At 36.9% G+C, this 22317-nt stretch overlaps 1 protein-coding gene across 7 annotated transcripts in view; it reads left to right on the top strand.

The window, feature by feature from the left end:
* The first annotated feature begins 661 nt into the window (after nucleotides 1–661).
* Nucleotides 662–22317, top strand: part of Slc16a7 (solute carrier family 16 member 7) — a 170063-nt gene continuing 148407 nt past the window's right edge. For 2 of the 7 annotated variants that reach the window (XM_013363054.4, XM_013363053.4), the window contains exons 1-2: nucleotides 662–879; nucleotides 4899–5030. The gene's annotated coding sequence lies outside the window, so the exon portion shown is untranslated. The other 5 variants (XM_040280400.2, XM_040280399.2, XM_078053226.1 and 2 more) reach the window with 4 other exon arrangements.

Below are 22317 nucleotides of genomic sequence, written 5' to 3'. Positions count from 1 at the left end.
ACTAATGTTATTCATTGTTAAATAACTAATTCCTCTTTCGAAGCATTAAATCATTTAATAAATTAAATCGAAAAGCAATCATTTACAAATGAATCCTTTTTTTTGTTTCGTATCTTCCTATTTTCAATATTACTGTTTTCTGTACTCCTCCAATAGTATAAACTTTATTTTCCCCTTGGAGGGGATTGGTTGGTCAACTTTATTGCCCAAACTGACACCCCCACACCTGTCACCTGCTTCCCTCCCCCCCAAAATCCTTAACTAAATAACCGCTCAACCCTTTCCCTCTGAGTTCACAATGAGGATCTTCTAATTTCTCTCATTCTTCATGTTTCCTTTGCTCTCCAATAGGTTGCACACTTCCCTGGGGTATCTAAACAGACCTACTACACCTGTCTCTTGGGTTAAGCGCAAAAGTACTTTGCCTAAAGCACTAGAGGGCTGATCAGGAACAAAAGATCTCACTTGGTCACAACTAAAATCCGAAGTGGAGTTACTCAAGCCATAGAGAAAGGGTCTGCAGCGTTGACAGCGGCTTGGAGCATGCTCAGTCCCGTCACCGGGCGGTGCCCCCACCCCCCACGCCCCAGCTGCACCCCACCCTGCTCCCGGCGGTCCTCTGACACAACCTCCCCCGGACCCCACCCCCCCATCCCCAGCCCCGGCGCGCGCTCCTCGGCACCCACAAGGGCGTTCAGCAGCGCGCCTCCCCTGCCCGCTGCCCCCCTCCTCCTCCGGCTGCTGCAGGCGAGGACACGTCAGGGGACATAAATAAATAAATAATTCCATTCACCGGGTGACAGCGAGGCGAACCGGCTGCGACTGGGCGGGGGAGGACCCAGAGCTGCAGCGCCCACCCTGTGCCAGAGATCAGATAAAGTAAGTACACTCCGGGAAGAAGGGAGGAGGAGGAGGAGGAAGAAAAGGAGGAGGCGCTGGTGGAGAGGAAGGCAGCGTGCGTCTGTCTGCAACCGGAGCTGCCCAGGGAGCCGCTGCACGCGTGTGTACAAATAATGACCAGCTTGTGACAAACGCGCCAACGCACAGTTTGCCAGTGAGCCCTTATATAGGCAAAACCCCCTGAAGCTGCCGCAGCAGAAGAACTCTGGTCCGCCGGGCGCGCGGAGCGCAGAGCGGGAGCGGCAGGGGGCGAGCACGTCGGGGTGGTGGGCCTGCGGGGTCCCGGGAGGGATAACCCTGGGTGGTTTGGGCCAGGAGCAGCCCGCGCTCTCTGTTTTCGGACAGACTTGACCCGCAAGGGACTGCCCAGTCTCCTTGGCCCACGGGACTCTGGGATCTGGTTCCTGTCAGGCGTGTCCCTTGTGCGCGCCTCCCCAGCATCTCGCCCCTGGGCCCCTGAGCACCTTGGGGTGGTGTCGTAGCTGCAGTAGGTGGAGACAGGTAGTGAGAATGCGTGCAGGGAGCGGCTGGCTACTCTTTTAGCAGACGATCTGGGCTTGGAGAGCTGGGAGGAAGGGACTAAATGGCAGGGGGCTTCAGTTGCGGTATGCTGAAAGCATGGCGGAGGTGGAGGCAGATGGAAAGGTGGATGCGGGGCGAGGCCTGTGGCTGAGCAGAAGGGCAGTACTGACTTGGCAGGGGCCAAGAAGGGCTTGCTTCTCTCCTGTGTATGCTTGGTTTCCTGGGCCGCTGCGCCACGCTTGGGGCGCCAGGCCCAACCAGGTTGCTTGTGAGGCTGGAAGCCCTGGAGCCTGCTCACGTGCTAACTGCCTCCTTCCTCAGCAGATGCTGCAGTGCAGCTGCCCTCTCCATCCTTTTTCTCTTCCACTTGCAAGCTCAGGTAGGATTGCTGGCTGCCTTGAGAAGGGCGGTTTTGCCCAAGGCCACTTTCTCTCTACAACCAGGGAAGGGAATTTTGTGGTTCCACCCCAGAGAAATTAAAACATAAACACAAATACACACAGGAGAGGAAACTAGGGACAGTGTTTCTAGAAGTGTTTCTTTAACTCCCATTCCTAGAGAAGTAGGACTGGGTTACATTAAGTGAGGCTGTTTAGAGGCAATAGGAAAACTAATACTTCATGTACTCCTCCTTTCTCTGGTTCCAAAAGAGACGAAGCAGATGAATAAAAATAGCAGGCAATGATAAACGCGTCGTGAAAAAAGACTGGGCAAGAGGAAGTCATGGGCACAAATGCCCTTTCTTGGCACTACAGGCTTTATGGTTAAACCCAGTCAGAGCTCGGAAGGTTGCAAACTTTCAGCACACAGTTTAGCTTGAATGTGCTGTGTCATTTGAACCACAGTACTAAATGCTCATTTGGTCTAGTGTGGCTGAAAAATCAGAATTGGGTGGGGGCTGCAGAGGGCAGGGCAGATGAGGGTTGAATAAGGTGACTCTTATTTAGTCCCGATGAAGCAATCCTAGCTCCACTTTCTGCTTCTGAACACATTACATTTAAATCAATCTAAGTGAGAGGGCAACTGAAAGATTTCAGTGAAAGTTAGATTATAACAGCAGTCAACTAAGTATATTGGGTAACAAATCATAAAGTCAGAAACTACTTTTTGCAAAAATTCACCATAACAGTGTCTAGTTACAGGCTTCTCTTTCCCCCAAGGACTTTTGATGATGGTTAAATGCTCTGAAATTTTAACATTAGTTTCCAATATCCAAATTCGTGAATCTTTCTGTAAATGCTTGGTTTATTTCTAGATATATACTTAGTCTTTTATGATATTTGGCTTACAGTTTTGACCTTGAGTCCTTCTAGAGGGAAGGAGCAGAGTGAACTAAAGAAATGTCTCTAGTCCAGTTATATTCCTGGATCATTTAGTTGAAATAAAAAAGAAATGTGTCTCCTGAATTTACTTTTAACTTTATATTCCTTTACCAAATGTTTTTGAGAAGTTCACAGGGGAGAAGGGAATTAATTGTAGAATCAGGCCCAGAATTTGAGTTGATTTCTGCACTTGTGAAAGAGTAATTTATTTAATAATCTGGGCTTTATTTTTTCCTTAGTCATAAAATTGGATTACTAGTATCTACCCTGAAATCCTCTTGTGTGGAATAAAGAAAGTGGAAATAGCTAAAATGTAGACCAGCTATTTTGAGCCTGTAAAATCATCATCAGCTCAAACATCCTAGTGGAATCACCAAGATGAATGAGATTGGAGTTCTACTCTTAAGAAATTCACATCTATTCATTCAGGTTGATCCTCCTATTCCATTTGTTTTTTAGTTTTTCATTTTTTTATTTTCTCAGTGAGGGAGGGATACATCCCAAATCACCTGAAAATAATTCAGTAGTTGTTTTAAGAAATGTTTGTATGGTCTGCCAAAATGAAAATTTGAGAAGGGTCCCTTGTCTTAGGAACCTGTGTATTCACCCCAAGCTTTTGTTCATTGAGAACGACCATGTACAAACAAGTAATTGAAGGTTTTCTCCCTGCTCCCAGGGGAGATTGCTCCTTCTTTGAAGATTATCTTGGCCACTAAATTGATTTCCACTTTTTGAGAGAGGAGATTAAGCTCTGAATTCTTTGACACTGTGAATAGACCCACTCATACCCATAAGCCCAAGAATATGGTAACTTAGAATCTCTAGAATGCTTGCCATATTCCAGACACTGTATTTCTGCTTTCTGGTAGCACACAAACCCCCTATAAGGTAGGTCTGTCCATATCCTTGTTTGCAGAAGAGGAATTTAGCCACTTGTGTCTGTGGAACAGCTCATGTCATAGTCCATTTTGTATTGTTATAATAGAAAACCTGATACTGGATGATATACAGGATAAAGAAAGATTAATTTGGTTCACAATATTGGAAAGTCCAAACAGTTTGGTACTCTTGTCTGGGGAGTGTTTCCTGCTGGTGTTACAGTATGGCAGAAATATGGAGTTGGAAGTTGGTGCATACAAAGGAGGCCAAGCACAGGCCTTGTAACAACCCACTATCACAGCAACTAATACAGTCCCCTCTGACCTAAGCCACTCTTTTGAGATAAGTATTAATCCCTTATGAAGGTGATGTCCCCATAACCCAAAATGCCTCTCAGAGGCCCTACTACATTTGAAGACCATTTTGTGGTGGGACCAAACCTCAACAAGAGTTTGCATAGGGACAAACCATATTTAAACCATAGCAGCTAGTAAGTGACTATCCTGGGAGATAGCAACCAGGCGGTCTGTCTGGCTTTAGCCACTACACAGTACAACTTCTGCCTTGTATAAAGCTAAACAAGGCCAGATTGTTGTGTTCTTCATCACTTAGTGCAGTGCCTAGCACACAGTAGCACCGGGATCTTATAATAGAAAGAATGAAGGAGTGAGGGAGGCAGAAATGCAGGAAAAGGGGAAGAGAAGGAAATAAAAAAGGAACAAACTGAGTCTCTTCTGCCTTCAACTCTGAATCTGACAGAAAATGCTACACAGACTTCCCTGAGGACAAGATAGTTGCCATTAAGGCCCATTTGTGTGAATTAGAAAAGTACTCTCTTTGGGCTGAAAAATTAGCAAAAGGTGTCTATATACATCAAATAGAAACCCAGTTAAAATGGCTGAGAAATAGAAAAAAAAACTACATTCAGAGGCTGTGAATTTAAGTATCACTTCATAAACTGGTTGACTTGGTCTTATTCAGCACGGAGATAGAGCTTGTAGTTGAATCCTGAACACCAAAGAAGAAAACACTGTCAAGTGTCATAGACTGTGCCTGACAAATAGAATGGCATGCAGCAATCACTAACTGCAGCCCTTTACTGTTTTGACCCCCTTTTCCCCAACCCATCTCAAGGAAGAAGCCCCCTCCTAGTTCCCACATCTGGATGTAATCTGTGTTCATCTGAACTGCCTTGTAACTTGATCTAGGATGCTCTTATTCTGATTTTACTTTCCACCATAATTCTTTGGGTAAGCATCCTATCTCTCTTCCTAGGCTTCATGGTCTTTGAGTGTAGACCATTCATCTGGGAAGCCAGATTACTGGACAGGGCAGAGGTAAAAGCAGGAGCTCAGAAGTCTGGCCCGTCTGGGTTCTGATCTCAGCTCTGCCACTTGAGCATTAAGGGTAAGTTGCTAAATGTCTTTAAATTTTGGTTTCTCATTTATAAAAAAAGAAAATAATAACCACTTTTACATATTGATCGTAAAGATTGAGATAGTGAAATAGTACTTGCCTAAAAATAACTCAATACATGGTTGCTGGTTTGGGCTATTAAATATTTGGCCTGAAAGCTTTTAGGGTGCTATAAGGATCACTGGCTTATTCTGACCAGATTTTCAGAAACTCTTTGAAATCTCAAGTCTCGAATTAGATGACATAATAGTGTGGGATTGCATAATAAACCACTAAATAACTTCCCCTGAGAGGTCAACCTGGTTTGTCACAGGCTTTCTTAAAACTGTTTGGATCAAAGGGATTAGGAAATGTGTTAGAAGACAACTGCTCACTAATTCTTAGTGAGTAATAGATTCTTTTCTTTTTAAACTTGCAGGAAAAAGCATTTTTTAATTGCTCTCTTGGATGGTGAACCTAGGAGCCTAATCTACCTACCTGGGATATTCAGCAGTTTATATCTCAGTATGAGAGAATAGCATAATATAGGCCATTGTTTAGAAGAATAAATCACATTTACCAAACATATTTGATAATTAGTAAATATGTAGGGTGATATGTGCATTTATATATGAAATAATTGAGAATACTGGAAAAAATGTGCATTTATATATGAAATAATCAAGAATACTGGAAAAAAACACAAGTTAAACAAATTGAACTTAAGTATAATAAAACTAGTCCGGCTAGACAAGTTGGACTAATTTTTACTTGGGTGCACTAGAGACACTTTCAACATACTCACAAATCTCAGTTTTGATAAATGATGCAAATATTTTTAGAAATGGTTTTCTTGACCTAATACCAAAACTTTCTTGCAAATGTTTTCATTAATATTCATTGAAATTCCTAAGGAGTTCAAGAAAACCCAACAGGACATTTGATTGACAGCTATATGATGCTGGTCTAAAGATTTTTCTGTCAATGGTTCTGTGCAGTTTGGATGGTTTCACAAAATATCTGTGGTTTAATTATAGAACCAGTGACTAATTTTTGGTAATGCTTGGCATTAAAAACCATGACTTTCAGTTGAAAATATTTAGTAGTAGTGGTGAACACAAGTGAAACATTTGTTTAAATAAAGATCTGTGTAAAATGCTGGTGTTTTATAAAAAGCATTTTCTACTTTCTCACCTAATAATACGATGACATGTATTATTACTTAGTCTTGATTCCTAATCATATTTTGATTAAAGCTGTTGGCTGAAGAATCATTATTAGTGAGCTTTACATTACTAAAATGAAATACCTGAGGCAGCTAACTTATAAAGAGAAAATGTTTATAATTTAGCACACAATTTGAAGATTTAAAGTCCAAGATTAGATGGGGTGAGGGTGGGATGAAGGTGTAAGGATTGGTTTGACATTTGGTGAGGGTGGTAGATAGTAGCACATTATGGCAGGAGTGTGTGTGTGTGTGTGTGTGTGTGTGTGTGTGTGTGTGTGTGTTAGCAGGGTTAGGGGGGCAAAGGGTCACATCTCAAACCAGAGCAGAGAGAGAGAGAGACTGGGAATCCGTAATCATCCTTAAAGGTCAGGTTGCTATAACAAATTGTCAAAGATTGTGTGGTTTATAAACAACAGAAAATTATTCTCATAGTTCTAGAGCTGGGAAATCTGAAATCAGAATACTGGCATGGTTGACTGGTGTTAAGAGTTTTATTCCAGGGCACAGACTGCAGGTTTCTACATCTTCAAGTGGTAGAAAGAGGGTAAGAGAGCTCTCAGGAGCCCCCTTTATAAGAGCACTAATCTAATTTCTAAGGGCTACATCCTCATGACCTACTTACCTCTCTCCCTGCCTCCTGCACAGCAAGGGATCAGTGAACTGCACAGGAGGGATGTAAACAAGCTGAGAAAAATTAATCAAAAATTGTAGAAATAAAATAAAAACTCACTTATTAATTGAAAGTGGGGGGCACAGTGGGTGATCAGCTCTGATGGAGCCTGGGTCTAACAAAGAAAAAGAGCCTACATTTTATTTTTATAGATAGGAACATCAAAGGATTTCAGTGTGGCAGGCTTCTTGAGGAAAATAGGAAAAACAAGCTGTATGAGGCTTGGCAAGTTATGCTCACCTCCTCTCTCTGGGTGACGACGTTTTGAAATCAAGGCCTCTTGAACTAGTGAGTTCCATGGCAAACACAGAATTTCACCCATCAACAGGAATCACCTTGCAAATGAGTGTTTCCAGGGCACCCTGGCACTGTGGGGTTCCCAAGAGCAGTGTTTCACTGTCCAGGGCATTACATAGTTTGAAGAAATGATTTATCAACTGCCTATGACATACCTTCAAAAGCCACCACCTATTAATAGCATAACCTTGAGGGGGGATAGGATTGCAAAATTTGAAATTTGGTTGGTGGGAAGAATAAAATGTAAAACTAGTAAGAAGATCCTTTTTATACAATATAACCAAAAATTGACTCTGAAAATGAGAGACATTTGGAGCTCAGGCATATATTGGAATATACCTTTAGAAATTTAAAAGTGTCTAACTTAACCACCACATGATAAAGCTTCTGTCTTGTCTGAAGTTAATCAAGGGCCAAGACTTTTGTGCTCTTCATTGCTTAATGCCGAGCTCCGGACATGGTACTACTGAACATTTATAGAAAGAATGAAGGAAGGAAAGAGTGTCACCCTGTGACTAGAGCCTTTCATACCTTGGCTCATTAAAAACTTACAATAGCCCAATGAAATGTATATTCTTTTTCCCATTTTACAGAAGCCCACTCTAAGAGAGAGATAGAAGCAAATAATTGTCACACTGGGTCCTTAACAATGGCCTTTGACCTCTATATGACAATAGTTTCCTGTCAGTCTTTATAACAACAACAACAAAAATCCCTCTACATTTTAATTTGCCTCTGAGTAGAATGGCACTAGATATTGGCCAATATGATCAAATTGAGAATGTTTAACGGCATAAATTTATCCTTGGGATCAGAATATTCTCAAATAAAAAAATCAATTTGTTTTTTCTTGAAGGAAAAAAGAATAATCTAGTATGAAAACAATTCGATTTGAAAAGATGAATTTTTTATTTATAAAGTATAATAAACATTAGCATTTAATAATCCTAGATCTCCTGGCTTCCAGATCTTCATTTGCTTTGAATTATCAGCAGCTTTTGGCAAAGTTGGAACTTGCTGCTTCTTGAATTCCTCGTTTGGCTTCTGTATGCTTCTGGTCCTCTCTGGCTGTTCTCATTTCACTGGAGTATCTGTTTCTAAATTTCTGTTTTTGGTTTTTCTTCTGTCTTTTTTCTGTTGATTGTGAAATTCCTCAATGCTTGACCTTCATTTTCTTCTGGTAGGAATAACTCCCAAGTCAGGGTCTTCAGCTCTGACCTTCCCTAAGCTCTAGGCCTCTCTAGACATTTCCAGTTGTCTGCTAGACAGCTCCCTTTATTTTGCTGCAGACATCTCTGACACCCTGTGGTCTCACCTGAACCTTCTAAGTCTTCTTCCTTCTTTTTTTAACCTGCACTTATTTTGTTGGTATCAGCATTATTCCAGACTAGAAGTTTTGGAGAACTCCCTCCCTCTAGCCTTCTATCTCACAATTATATTCCCACGATATACCTGTCTTCAGAAACTCCCATGGCGGCATATCTCCCCTACTATGTTAGTAACACTTTGATGACCACCATGATCTAGCACCAAAGGACCAACATTTCAGTGCTTGCGTGATGTAACTACAGACAGCTTTTCCAGGCCCATCTCCAACAGCCATCCTACGCAAATCAATTTGAACTGTCCTCTGTTCCTCATTCATTCTCATTTTATTTCCTGCACTGCATCTGTGGTCATACTCTTTCATATTGACATGCTCTAACTTCCTACTATTTCCATTTCTAACTTTAACTTTACTTTCAGAGCTGCTTATATTAAAAATTCCTCTGAAGCCTCTGGATTAGGTAAAAGAAAAGTTTTCTAAAATTTCAGTACATTGCATTTGTAATACCTTAGTTGTTCCAAACATGGTATTAGAATTGCCCTTGTATAAGTCTTCAGTTTCTCACTATACTTTAGACTTCTGATGTCATGGATAATAAATGTTAATATTCATGCCTCCTTTAGCAGTTGGGTGGATTTTGGAATTGCAAGGAATTTAGTGTACATCTGAGTGTTCTGACTTTTGTGTATTGTTTCTATTTTATCTTTGGCATCTTTGATAACTATCATTTGGGGTTTATTTTAAGGATACACATAGTATACACATGGAAGCAGCCTATTTTTTTAAAAGGTAGTTCTAATTTGGGATACATTTTTTTGTTGTTGTTCTAAGGTGTTTATTCAGCTCTCTGTGGCTGAAGTAGATTACTTTTCCAGTTGAGTGGCAGCCTGTACATACATGGTGACAGTTCACATGTCTTATGTTTTCTTTATCAATTTAACATATTTAGTTTTTCTACCTGTCCTTTATTTGACCTGATTCTTTTTCAGGGCTGTTGCATTTTTGGAGGAGACTTTAGGAAAGTCCAAAAGTGTGCAGAATACTTACTGGAGTACAGTGGTTGTTTGTGACTATAAATATTTGAACTGTTGTTCATGACACAACTGATCAGCAATACACTCTTTTCAGGTGAAGTCAAAAGGTGACAAATCAAGGTGTGTATATAGATTCACCTCTGCCAACTTGGGGATGAACATTTTTTCTCTGTGTAATGAATTAACAAATGAAGAAACCATTAAAAGATAGAGGGAATTTAATTTTAAATTTTGATTACAATTGGAGATTAGCCATTCAATAAAATGATCCTCCTCCTTTGTAGATTAATAGAATCAGAGGTAAAAACAACAAATATACCATGTATGTATAAGATAAATGAGTTTAAAGATAGTAGACCAAACGAGTTAGCTATTAGGTAAAGTTACAGAGTTAACCTTTGTGTAAAAATTAAGTTGCCTTTATTGAACACTTCTGTATGTAAGGCATCCTTTTAGTACTTTATATGTTTTAACTAATTTTATCCTCAAAACATTCTGAGGAAGCATGGTTATCACCCTCATATTCCAGATGAGAGAATTAGAACACAAGGGTAAAATATCTTGCCCAAAGTTACTCATCTTGCTAGGGGAGGGGTCTGGATTTTAATCTATTAACCACATACAATTTTCACTATTAGTATTTTCAAATGATTAGTGCTTCAGTGAATTTTAAGACATTCTAGAGGAAGGAAATTTGAGAACATCTAAAAACATTTTTAACTAGTCAAGAGACTAGTCAAATATAATAGGGTGGGTCTGTTAAAACACTCTGACAGAAATAATAAACGTTCCTTAACATTTGAATTAAGTATATAGAACCAGGTAGGAGGCTTAGAGAAAACACTGACCTCTTATGAACTCAGGGAGGCTAGAGAACCATTATGGACTAAAGAATAATAAATATGAGATGTCATTCCCTTAGATTGGTTGTGAGTGGTGGGGGTAAATGTGTATGGGGTGGCAGGACTCCTAAGGATGTCCTGGACTGTTGGTACGAGCAGATATATGAACAGAGATGAACAGAGTAGGAAAAATATATGTCACTTTTCTCATGGAAAAGTATATTTCAAATCTACAATGAAGGGGGATTTTTTTAAAAAAATATTTTTTAATTTTAGTTGTCAATACCTTTATTTTATTCATTTATTTTTATGTGGTGCTGAGGATTGAACCCAGGGCCTCTTGCGTGCTAGGCATGTGCTCTAGCGCTGAGCCATAGTTCCAGCCCCTGAAGGGAGATTCTTGAAGAAAGCCTCTGACATATTTCAAGCCAGAGAATGCAGTGCTTTAACCAATAGCATTCATCTACTATGTTGTTCCAGATACTGTTTTAGATGTTAGAGAAATGACTGAAAAAAAAATTTGTGAGTCCTTTTTAGTCTTCAGTCACACAAATAATCAGAGATATTCTTAAAGCAAGATTAAGCATTTAGTGTCTGGGAGGCAGCTTTTTGTGGAACATCAGAGTTGTTTCCCTGTAGTGGGTTTCACTCTATAGTTCTCACTTTTTTCACTTCCCCCTTTCTCTCCATCTGTCAGAGGCTTTGGAGGTAAGCAAGTAGACCTCCATGAATTTTGACTCAGCCACTGTTAAACTGTTTGACTAAAATCATTATTTAAATTTCCAGAGCTAATTTTTCTCATTTTGAAAGTGGTTAATAAAGTCTATTTATAGTTTTTCATTGGAGAGTAAATAAATAATGCTGGAAGCCAATAGATGGTAACAGTCATTTCGTTCTTATCCTGTCTGTGTATTTGGTGTGTTTTCAGGAAGAGTTTCCTTATCCCTGGGGATTCTATTTTCTACACAAGTATTTGTGGGTTATAATATTACAGTTTACAACTAGAACCAAGAAGGATGTTCAGAAAACAAATAATGTGTTGACTTTACAATAATGTGCATCTTTCCAATATATACAAAATTCTGGCTTCTGAACATATAGAAAAACACTCACATATTGACATCAATGCTGCAAAAGTATTTAAGTGATGAATTTTTCACTTAGCTACAGAGTTAGTAGTGTCAGTTGGGAGTATATTCCAAGTGAATTTTAAGATAAGAATTCCATAGTTTCCACCTAGATATAATAGTGCATATAAGCACATTTAAAAGCTGCCACAAATAGAAAGACTTTATATCGACTTTACAGATATTTTTTTCATGTTAAAACATAAATATTCACCAACATGATTCATGATAATATTCCTTTACAGATAGGGAGAATAAAGACTCAGGTTGCTGCCTTTTTAAAAATAAAAGTATTATTGGAATACAGCTATAGCTCTTTCTTTTCATATTTTCCTGTAACTGCTTTTCTGCTACAGTAAAGTTGAGTAGTTCTGACTTAGCCTGTAAAAATCTAAAATATTTACTATTTGATACTTTAGAGAAAAATATGTGTTGACCATACTCTAGGTAGGATTTAGAAAGAGGGACATTTTGTTTTGTGATGAAGGAATGAAAGAAGGCTTTAATTAATGAAGTAGAATTTGATTTGGAGCTGACAGATGGAGAGTCTTTGGTTAAGTGAAGAAAGGAGATGCCTCTTGTAAGTGCCACAAAGCTCAAAATGGAAAGCAAACATTTATAAATAAAAGTCTGCTTAAGTATAAGAATCATATATCTATATCTATCTATCTATCTCTCTATATATTATATAATGTTAAAACCAATGTACTTTTTAGAGCATTCATCCAGAACACTGATCCTTAAACTTGATGAAACATTTGACTCAACTGGTGGACTATTTAGGAGTTCTCTTTTACTTAACAATTCGTGATGCTAAAGTATAGAGTCATGTGAAAAATCCCTGATCTAGTAGATTTATTACTTTGATAAAATTGATTATTTTATGTTGAGGGCAGAGACCACTTTTTCCTTCCATGTTATTTCTATTTTCATAAACTGAGGGATGAATGGGCATAACACCAGCATTTTTTTAAATCAATACTTACGATAAAATAAATACTAGATATTGAATGTACAACTAAGTACTAGCACTGTGACAAGAGATTTTCATACTTTATACCATTAGAAACTCAAAATAGGCCAATGAAGTTGATGCTCTTATTCCCATTTGATAAGAGAATACTGAGGAATAGATAGAAGAAAATAATTGGCATAAAACCACAAAACTAGTAAGAAAACCTTCTTTACATGACCAAGAAATTGACTCCTTGAGAATCACATACTTTTAAAGCTAGTATATAAATTGAAATACACTTTTAGAAATTTTTAAAAAGTGAATATTCCAATTTGTTCTATCATGTGACCAAGTTTTTTTCTATTCAGAGCATTGTGCCATATATTAAAAAGTTGAGTTAGTTTTCTCTACAAATGCTTTTGCAATTTTTTATTGAAAATACTGTCTTTGTGTGTGTGTGTGTGTGTGTGTGTGTGTGTGTGTGTGTGTGTGGTACTGAAGATTTAACACAGGGGCACTCAACCACTGGTCTATGTCCTCAGCCCTTTTCATTTTTTATTTTGAGATAGGGTCTTTTGTTTCTTTCCCAGGCTGGCCTTGAACTTGCTATTCTGCTGCAGCCTCCTGAGTAGCTGAGATTACATGTGTGTAATAGGAGGTAGGCAAGTAGACCTCCATGAATTTTGTGTGACAACAGGCCTGAAGAAAATATTAACTTATAATGGGGCTAGAACTCTGTGTGTGTGAGACTCAGTTTCTCTCTCTGTTACTCTTTGTTTTGCCTCTTAATGTTCAGTTGTTTGTAGTTTTCCTCCCTTTTCTACCTTTTCCTGTTGTCTCCCTTTCTCATAGTTACATAGGTTCCACTGATCTGTTTCATAGTGTCTTTGATGTATGTAGCTATAAAGAGCTGAGTATATTTTCCTAAGTCAAGAACTGCCTCAGAGTAAAGATAAGAATCAATGAAACTTAATAACAGTTAGTTCATCCTTATCCCCAGGGATATATTCCAAGATATGGATGGCTGAAACCAAGGATAATACTGAATCTCATGTGTACTCTGATTTTTCCTCTACACATATACTTACGATAAATTTGTCCCTTTCACTTCAAAGAAGGATTTCATGATTTTTTCTTTGGTGTAATTGAACTACCAGCATCATAACTTTTGCATGTTAGGACTGTTATTAAGTGAAATAAGAATTAGCAAGCACTGCAGTACTGCCAGTAGTTGATGTGGCAGGCAAGATGGCTACTATGACTCAGGAACATATAGTTCATGTAGCAAGGATACACTGAACAAAGGGTCGATTCCTGTCCTGGGTGGGTTTATCACTCCACTTAGAAAATACTGCACAGAATAATGAGTTGTCTATTTCTGGGACTTTCCATTCAACACTTACAAACAATGGTTGAACACCGGTAACTGAAATTCTGAAAAGTAAAACTGACTGAGGATGACTACCGTACCACTTTCTTTTTCTGAACACAAGGGAGAAGATACTGTAGAACAATTTGCAACTCACTAATGGATATGGCAAAATAATAAAGGGATATAAAAAAGTAAATGACTCAGAGGAAGCCACAGGGAGTCCAAGAAAATATTAGTATGTTGTCCCTCATGGGCCACATTAGCATCTCCCATGGCTACTGTGCCATGGGAGAACATTAATTACACACAGTAATGACCTGATACAGAAGGATTCACAGACATCAGATCTACAGGTCACACAAAAATTATTTCATTTTTCATCATTCATTTTAAAGTAACACATACTGGGCTGGGGATGTGGCTCAGTGGTAGCGCACTTGCCTCTCATGCGTGCGGCCCAGGTTCGATCCTCAGCACCACATACCAACAAAGATGTTGTGTCCGCCGAGAACTAAAAAATAAATATTAAAAATTCTCTGTCTCTCTCTCTCTTCTCTCTCACTCTCTCTTTTAAAAAAAATAAAGTAACACGTACTATTAATTTGAGAAAAAATACTTCAGTGACAAAATAATGGATTCTTATATTTTTATGTGATTTTTATTAATAATGTAAATTTATTACTCTTTCTCCCTAAGAAACCTGGGTCTGTTTGTTTTCAAAAGTTCCCCGAAAAGGAAAGACACATTTCTGAAAGTATCATCAATTTAGAAATTTAATTATGACTATTCATTGGGATATCTCAGTTTTTATTATCAAATTTATTTGGTATTTGGTCTATAACTTTCATTTAAGAGTGTCTGAACCGACTCTTTTAGTCTATAAGCTATTTTGGATTATTTCACATTTTATTAGTCCTTTTATCTTATAGGTTCTTGTCTTGGAGCAATAATACTTAATATCTGTTCAACTCTACATTCAGATAATGATTTGTAGTCTTTAAAATCTAAATTTAAAAGCAAAATTATTTGATACTCTTTTGGTGTCTGAGAGATTTTCAAGATGATTTACACACCCAGATTTTTGGAATTAAAAAAGGGATGAGCAAGGCACTGTGACAGACACAGGTTCGTGGGGCTTTTACATGGATCACTTAGTATAATCCCGAATGTCATCTGATATTCTGAACAGTCCTATAGAATGGACATTTTCATCACCAATTTAGAATGGAAATGTAGTCTTGGATGGCTTGGATGGGTTAGGTAACATGACTCTATTTCCAAAATCCACTCATTCTTTGGTATTTCACATTATCTTCTCATGTAAACTGGGAGCTCCCCTTTGCTTTCGCACACACATTTCATGAGAGAGTTAAATTGTGGGGACAATGATACATAAACACTTAGGATCCTATTCTTTTAAAATGTGCTCATTTAAAACAATATGCTCCTAAAATAATCTTATTTTTAAATGTCAAAATGTCAAAATCATACCTGGAAGTCTTCCCCAAGAAACAAACAAATGAAAAAACCTCAAAGAATGTGTTATTTTACACTCTTCTACACTCATAATCTTTTTTTCCAAAAATGTTAATTCTATATAATGCATGTTGAGACTAATGTCAGTACCAACAAATCAGGTAGAAATCAATAACATTATTAAATTAAGACTTTGTTTAAATCACTGAAATCTGAATATTGTTTTACTCCTCTCCAAGTATTTGAATATACTTTATCAAACAGGTACATTCAACTCCAATTATATCTTAATAAGAAGACTATCCATTTCTAAAAACATCTTAGTAATAATTGTTTCATTAAATTACCCAGAACTTCATTATGATTTCAAATTCAATGTAAAAGTCCATTAAACCTATTTCAAAGCAATTTAGGAGGTTTCTCATTGTAAACAATTTAGGTCTTAATGCTAGCCCTGTGTTCAGAACATTGAGGAGGATGCTCTTATGAAATTCCAACATACATATTTGAAAATGTGTTTCTTTTATAACAATATGCAATTTCATACTACATGATTGAGATAATATGTGTTCTGCATGTGAGGCACTTCAATGAGGCAACATTGAGCTTTGTTTACCAAGTTTTGTCTGAGTTCAGGCTGCTATAACCAAACACCACCGACTGAGTGGTTTATATACAACAAAAGTTTATTTCTCACAATTCTGGAGGCTGGGAAGTTCAAGATCAAGGTATTGGCAGATTTCATGTCTGGTAAGGGACTACTTTCAGGTTCATAGACAGGTGTCTTCTGTCACTCACATGGTAGATGTGGGATCTCTTATAAAATGTAGCATCCCATTCAGGAAGGCTCCATTCCATGACCTACTTACCTCCTAAAGGCCTCACTTCTTAATGACATTATCTTGGAGGTGAGAATTCAACGTGTGAATTTCAAAAGGGCATAAACATTTAATCTGCAGCAAGATTTTATAGTATTGAATACTCTTACAAGGTCGGTGGAACTCATTGATGACAAGAGAATCGAATTCCTGCATTGCCATTAAAATAGCTCTTTCTTGACATCAAAAAGATGTGTAATCAAGGAAGTGATCAAATAAAAGGTACATCCTCCTCTCTGAATGTTTTATAGGGAAGAGTTGATGAGGAACACAGGAAATACTCCCATATTTAATTGGATGCCTTTATGGACTGGTGAAGAACATAGGTCATCTATTTTTCAAACAATCCATATTATTTGAGCAGTAACTTTCTGAAGCCAAGAATCAAAAGCCAGTAATTCAAACAAGAGGAAATATGTATATCAGATATTCTTGAGTGCATAAGACTTCTTTCATAAATATTCAGTTAGAGATTACAGTTGAAAAGGTGCTAGGATTACCATTAACAATCTTGTTAAGGTTCTTACTAAGCTAAATACAATATTCAAATAGAAAGTCCATTTGGGTCTTTAAGCAACATATATTCCCAGTTTCTTGGGGTGAGAAACACTTTTACATGGACTATTTTGGTTTCTGAAAAGGACCATCTTTTGTAATCAAACCATTAACCAAAGGAAGTGGTTTGGATGTGCTTTCATGTTATTAAAGGGTATAATATAAGATGATTGTAGTGCCATGATTCTTTATTTTATTATACAATCAACCTTTTTAAAAAATAATGTATTGTTTTCTTATCCAGCTGCAATAGTTTAAATGTGTCTGCTCTAAAATCTATATGTTAAAATTTAATAGTCCATGTGATAGCATTAAGAAATGTGGCCTTTAAAAGGTGATTAGGTAATGAGGTTCCTTTTTCATGGGTAGAATTAAGGCCCCATGCTGATTTGGGGCCTCTTGCCCTTCTGTCTTCTGCCAAAAGAGGACACAGCCTTCCATCCTAGGAGTATGCAGCAGCAGGGCACCACAAATTGGTGGTGGACAGAGGGCCTGGTCCAGACACTGAAGGACAGAAGGCCTGGTCTAGACACTGAACTTGTCAGTGCTTTGATCTCAGACTTCGTAGTTTCTAGACAGTGAGGAGTAAATGCTTTTATAAGTTACCCAGTCTGTTGGATTTTATTGTAGAAGTACAATTAGGCTAAGACAACAGCCTTCTCTTTTCTATGTTCCTGAGAAATCTCTCAAATTCCTAGACCTCTGAAACTAAAAATACACATAATGATAAAAGTTCATAAATTTTCAGTTTCCTTCGCTCCTTCCTTCCTTTCTTTTTTTTCCAGTGATGGGAATTGTGTTCAGGGCTTTGTGCATGCTAGGAAGATTCTCTATAACTCAATTGCATCCCCTTCCCTTTATTTTCTATTTTGAGACAGAGTCTTGTTAAGTTGCAGAGGCTGGCCTCAAAACTTGAAATTCTCCTCCCTCAGCCCCCCATAGCTGGGATTATAAGCAGATGCTACCATGCTCAGTTTATAATTTTGTTTTAAATATGGCAGTGATCACTAATAAAATCCTTCTCTTTCTTCACTTGACATTGAATTTCATCTTTTGTTTCTTTTTTTTTTTAGAGAGAGAGAGAGAGAGAGAGAGAACTTTAATATTTATTTTTTAGTTTTCGGCAGACACAGCATCTTTGTTTGTATGTGGTGCTGAGGATCGAACCTGGGCCGCACACATGCCAGGCGAGCGCGCTACCACTTGAGCCACATCCCCAGCCCCACCTTTTGTTTCTTTATGATCTCTTGTAAGAAGGATTTTGTGATAGGTTTGAAAACAGGTGTATGAAGAGACTTATGTGTCAAGATTGGCGAAAGTTCAGATGCTGAGTTTACCACCTCTGTGAAACCAACACAATGTATAGTCACAGTTAAACCAATATTACTCCTTCAAAGTGACCAGGCTTCTTCTCTTGGTGACTCTTCATGCGCTTTGGAGTGCCATGGATGATGTTACCATTGTGCTAGAAATCTGCACCTGGCCAGTTGTTCAATATTGAACCAATCAACATGAAGACACTTGTGTAGCTGCTTATGTTTTCTTAAATTCATCTTACTTATAACAGATGAGAATTTATTCCAGAGAGCTCCCAAGTCCCAGAAAGACCAAAGGGGAGACTGTTGGAACCTGCATGTTGCCTTGTTTTACACCCTGACCTGGTTCCTGCTCTATGACTTAACTCTGTTGGATCTTGGCATAAACTCTGGCCAAGACCTGGTGACTGTTCTCTGAAATGCCCTTCAGTTTTACTGGAAGGAGAAACTACAAATAACAGTCATGGGAACCTAACAGTTTCCAGAAGCCAGACTGACAAAGAAAAGCATAAAGGACAAGCAACAGCATGATACCTAAAGTAACTGGCTTGTTGCTTTACCACCCTGGGCCTGTAACCTTTAGGTTTAAATAGAGTAGGCGTTTCATTGTATGGCATTTTACTTGGCACCAAACAAGAATTGGAGGCACTTATTAAAGTATTTACTGAAGGTGGATGTGCCTTGATAATACCTAAATAACATCATTTTGTAGATATCCTTTCTTTGCTCTGACCAAAGCATTTCATCATTTATTTGGAGCAAAACTAAACAAAACAAGACACCAACAACAAAAAATAATTTCTTACACAATACACATATTCTAGGTTGAGCATTTAAAGTGTCTAAATTTGATTTATTCTTTATGACTCTTTCCTTCACATTATTGCAAACTTAATAGGCATTTTATTTAGTGAAAAACATGAGTGATTCTTTTCAAAAATACTAAAAGCAAATATTACTAGTTGAATTTTAAGTTATTTTATTTTCCTGCAGTTGGATAAAAATAACCCTATCATCTTTTTAAGACTCAGCTTGTCTCTGTTCCTTAATTTTTTAATTGTCTCAAGTCAGCTGTTCATGAGAGTAAAAATAAGGAAGGTTCAAAAGAATGAGGAAGCCAAACTAAGTCATTTTTATTCTGGAGAAAAGTATAGTTCATAGAAATTAAAGAAATTTCATCATTTCTAGAGGAAGCCCTTTATATGAGAACTATGATACATGCAAATTATTTCCATAGTGTTCTTAACATTCATAATTTAAAGGTAATTAGAACTCTTTTATATTATTACAGTTAACAGCATATTTTGTAGTATCATTATCTAGTTAAAATCTTATTCTAAGAATTTATTTTAGATAAGTGATATTTTAAAGGTTTTAGTTATTATGTGTTGTGGCATAAATGCATTCTTTGGGTAGTTAGCTGACTAACTTTATTAATAATCTATATTTTCTAGTGAATAATATTTTGATTTAATATTAGGGGATGAAGACAAATTTTTTTCTTTTTAAAAAATATAATTGTTAGGCCAATTTCTTCACTAAATAGGGAATAAAAAAATTAAGCTTCCTGTATTATTATCCTATTCTGCATGCCTTTAATTATATGAATATATTACTTGCATTAATCCTCATTTATGATATTTATAAAGGCAAAAATGGTTTCTTCAACATTAATGTACTCATAAATGTGTTATTTGGTTTTGGACTAGCAGAAAACCCCACCTGTAGTCGACATTTAGGCAATGCCTAAGTTCAAAATTTTCCAAATTTGATATGGATATCATTTTTAGAGATTTTTTATGGCACTGGAATTTTGAAGAACACTGTTTAAGAGACATTGCCTTGAAGAAGGATCTTTGTCTTCATAGGCAAACTACAATTCTGCAAGCATTATTTATAAAACTTTGCATATACCTGAAAATTAATTAAATTTAGATTTGAGTTTCACTGTTTTAAACATATTTCATATTCTCAAGTGTTTTAGAATACATTCAAAGTAGATAAACTCTGTCCCCATTTTCATAATAAAATTATAAACACCAAGATCATGTGGTTTATTAATATTTTAATGTTGGTATAAATAGTAATAATAGCAGAAAAATAAATGGATTACTAGGGTGTGAACTAACTCCATAATTACTATGTGAGGTCATTATGGTCATTTTATTTACTGTTGAGAGAATCACTTTGTCTTTCTAAACCTTGGGGTATCAGTGACGAAAAGTATTTTATTTTTCTTGCATCCTTTCTTTCTGTGGATTGCAACATTATATGTCTCTACATATAATTCCACATAAAATTCTAAAATTTTTAAATCCCTTGGTAGTAAAAGCTCTTAATTGTTGAACTCTATCTTCATTTTACCATTTTTAATAGCTGACTAAATTTTATGTAGAACTTCAGAATTTTGCCTCTTAGTAGCCAGACATTGAATATCTATTGCAGAATATATGAAAGGAAAAAAAACACTGAAATTATTCCCTGACATGTGTAATACAAATTATCTTTTATAGCCATAGTATTGTAGCTTGTAACCACATGGTTGTATTGCTTAATTATTGATAATATTTATGTTTGTCTGCTACATAGTTAACATTCTATAATCATTTTTCTCACCATATGCTAACACTTTATTCCATATACTGTGTACTCATACATGTATTAAATAGCATGGCTGACATAAATTGCTAGAATTACAGAATTGAAAATATGGCTATTTCAGTTATTATTTATTTTTATCAGGGATTGAACCTAGGGGTGCTTAAACACTGAGCCATTACCCCAACACTTTTTTTTTATATTTTATTATAGACAGTGTTTTGCTGAGTTGCTCAGGGCCTCGCTAAATTGCTGAGACTGGGTTTGAACTCCCAATCCCCCTGCCTCAGTCTTCTGAATTGCTGGGATTATAGGTGTGTGCCAAGGTGTGCAGCACCTTAGTGCTTTTTTGCTAATTATGTCTTTGTATTATTTCATTTCATTCTTTCTAGCATGATTGAGATTTATGAAATAAAAAAAATGTAGTTGTATTGTATTCAATAACAGGACAAAAAAGGTGAAAAAAGTTACCTCTATTCAAGAAGCTCAAAGAACAAGTTTCCTAATTTTGACTAATTTTTGCCAATCTATTAAAATGGCACAGTGATTTTTCTAATATTTGTGTATATTCCCATTTGTAATGTGATTATGAAGAAAATTTCTAGAGATCTATTTCTCAATTATAAAAACTCCATGTCAGATGCATCTAATGTGAATATTTTAACAGTTGGAGTGACTTTCTTTAACATGAAGATTTTTACCAAATACTCTCTATTCCAATGGACATTTAGCCTTTACCTAATCTGCTTTATAAAACATGGTTTTTTCCTTCATAGGTGTATAGGACTCAAAGTAAAATTAAAATTCTAGATTCACAATAAAGACTTCAGTTCAATTTAGTATCTTGGATTGTATTACATGGTCTTGCTATATAAAATTGAATCCTGATCAAAGGAACTAGAAATTATTTAGCCCAGTTTTTTATCCAGTGAGTTAATCCTACTTAATGTATGGAAAGTGACAAAATTTCTTCAGTTAAAAAGTTTGCAGGCTTACAGTCAACCTGCCACCTTACAGGAGTTCATTTCTTCTTATCCACCTTCAATTGCTCATGAATTTACTTTAATATTATCCTGAGAAGGGAAGTGCCTATTAATTATATTCTCCATTTTATTTACGTTTTTATTAATCTATGAATTAGAAACACTTATACTAGAAAGTCAGGTCTTTGACTTCCCTGGTTACAAATTTTAAGAGAATCTATTCCTGTCTGCAGACACAGTGACTGTAGTGAGGTGTACATTAAATAACATCGGCTAAGTAAATCATTAGTGGACCCTGAAGTTAGGAGACAGACTTCTCTCTGAGCTGGAGGTTGTATTGGTACATGTACCAATGAAGCAGCTGTTGGGCAGGGAGAGGAATGGAGCATGCACACAAAACAAGCCAATTCTACAATGACTTATATTTTATTGGTGCACACTAATTACACAGAATTTTGGGTTTCATTGTAATATGTGTGATATATATATATATATATATATATATATATATATATATATATATATTTATGTATTTTGTACCAGGGATTGAAAAATTCAATGGCCCTTAACCACTGAACCACATCCCCAAACCTTTTTATTCTTTATTTTTTGAGACAGTGTCTTGCTAAGTTGCTTAAGGC

The sequence above is a fragment of the Ictidomys tridecemlineatus genome, chromosome 6 (genome assembly GCF_052094955.1).
Source record: "Ictidomys tridecemlineatus isolate mIctTri1 chromosome 6, mIctTri1.hap1, whole genome shotgun sequence".
NCBI lineage: Eukaryota > Metazoa > Chordata > Mammalia > Rodentia > Sciuridae > Ictidomys > Ictidomys tridecemlineatus.
Note: the sequence above shows the minus strand (reverse complement) of the source record. Positions and strands in the feature narration are given on the sequence as shown.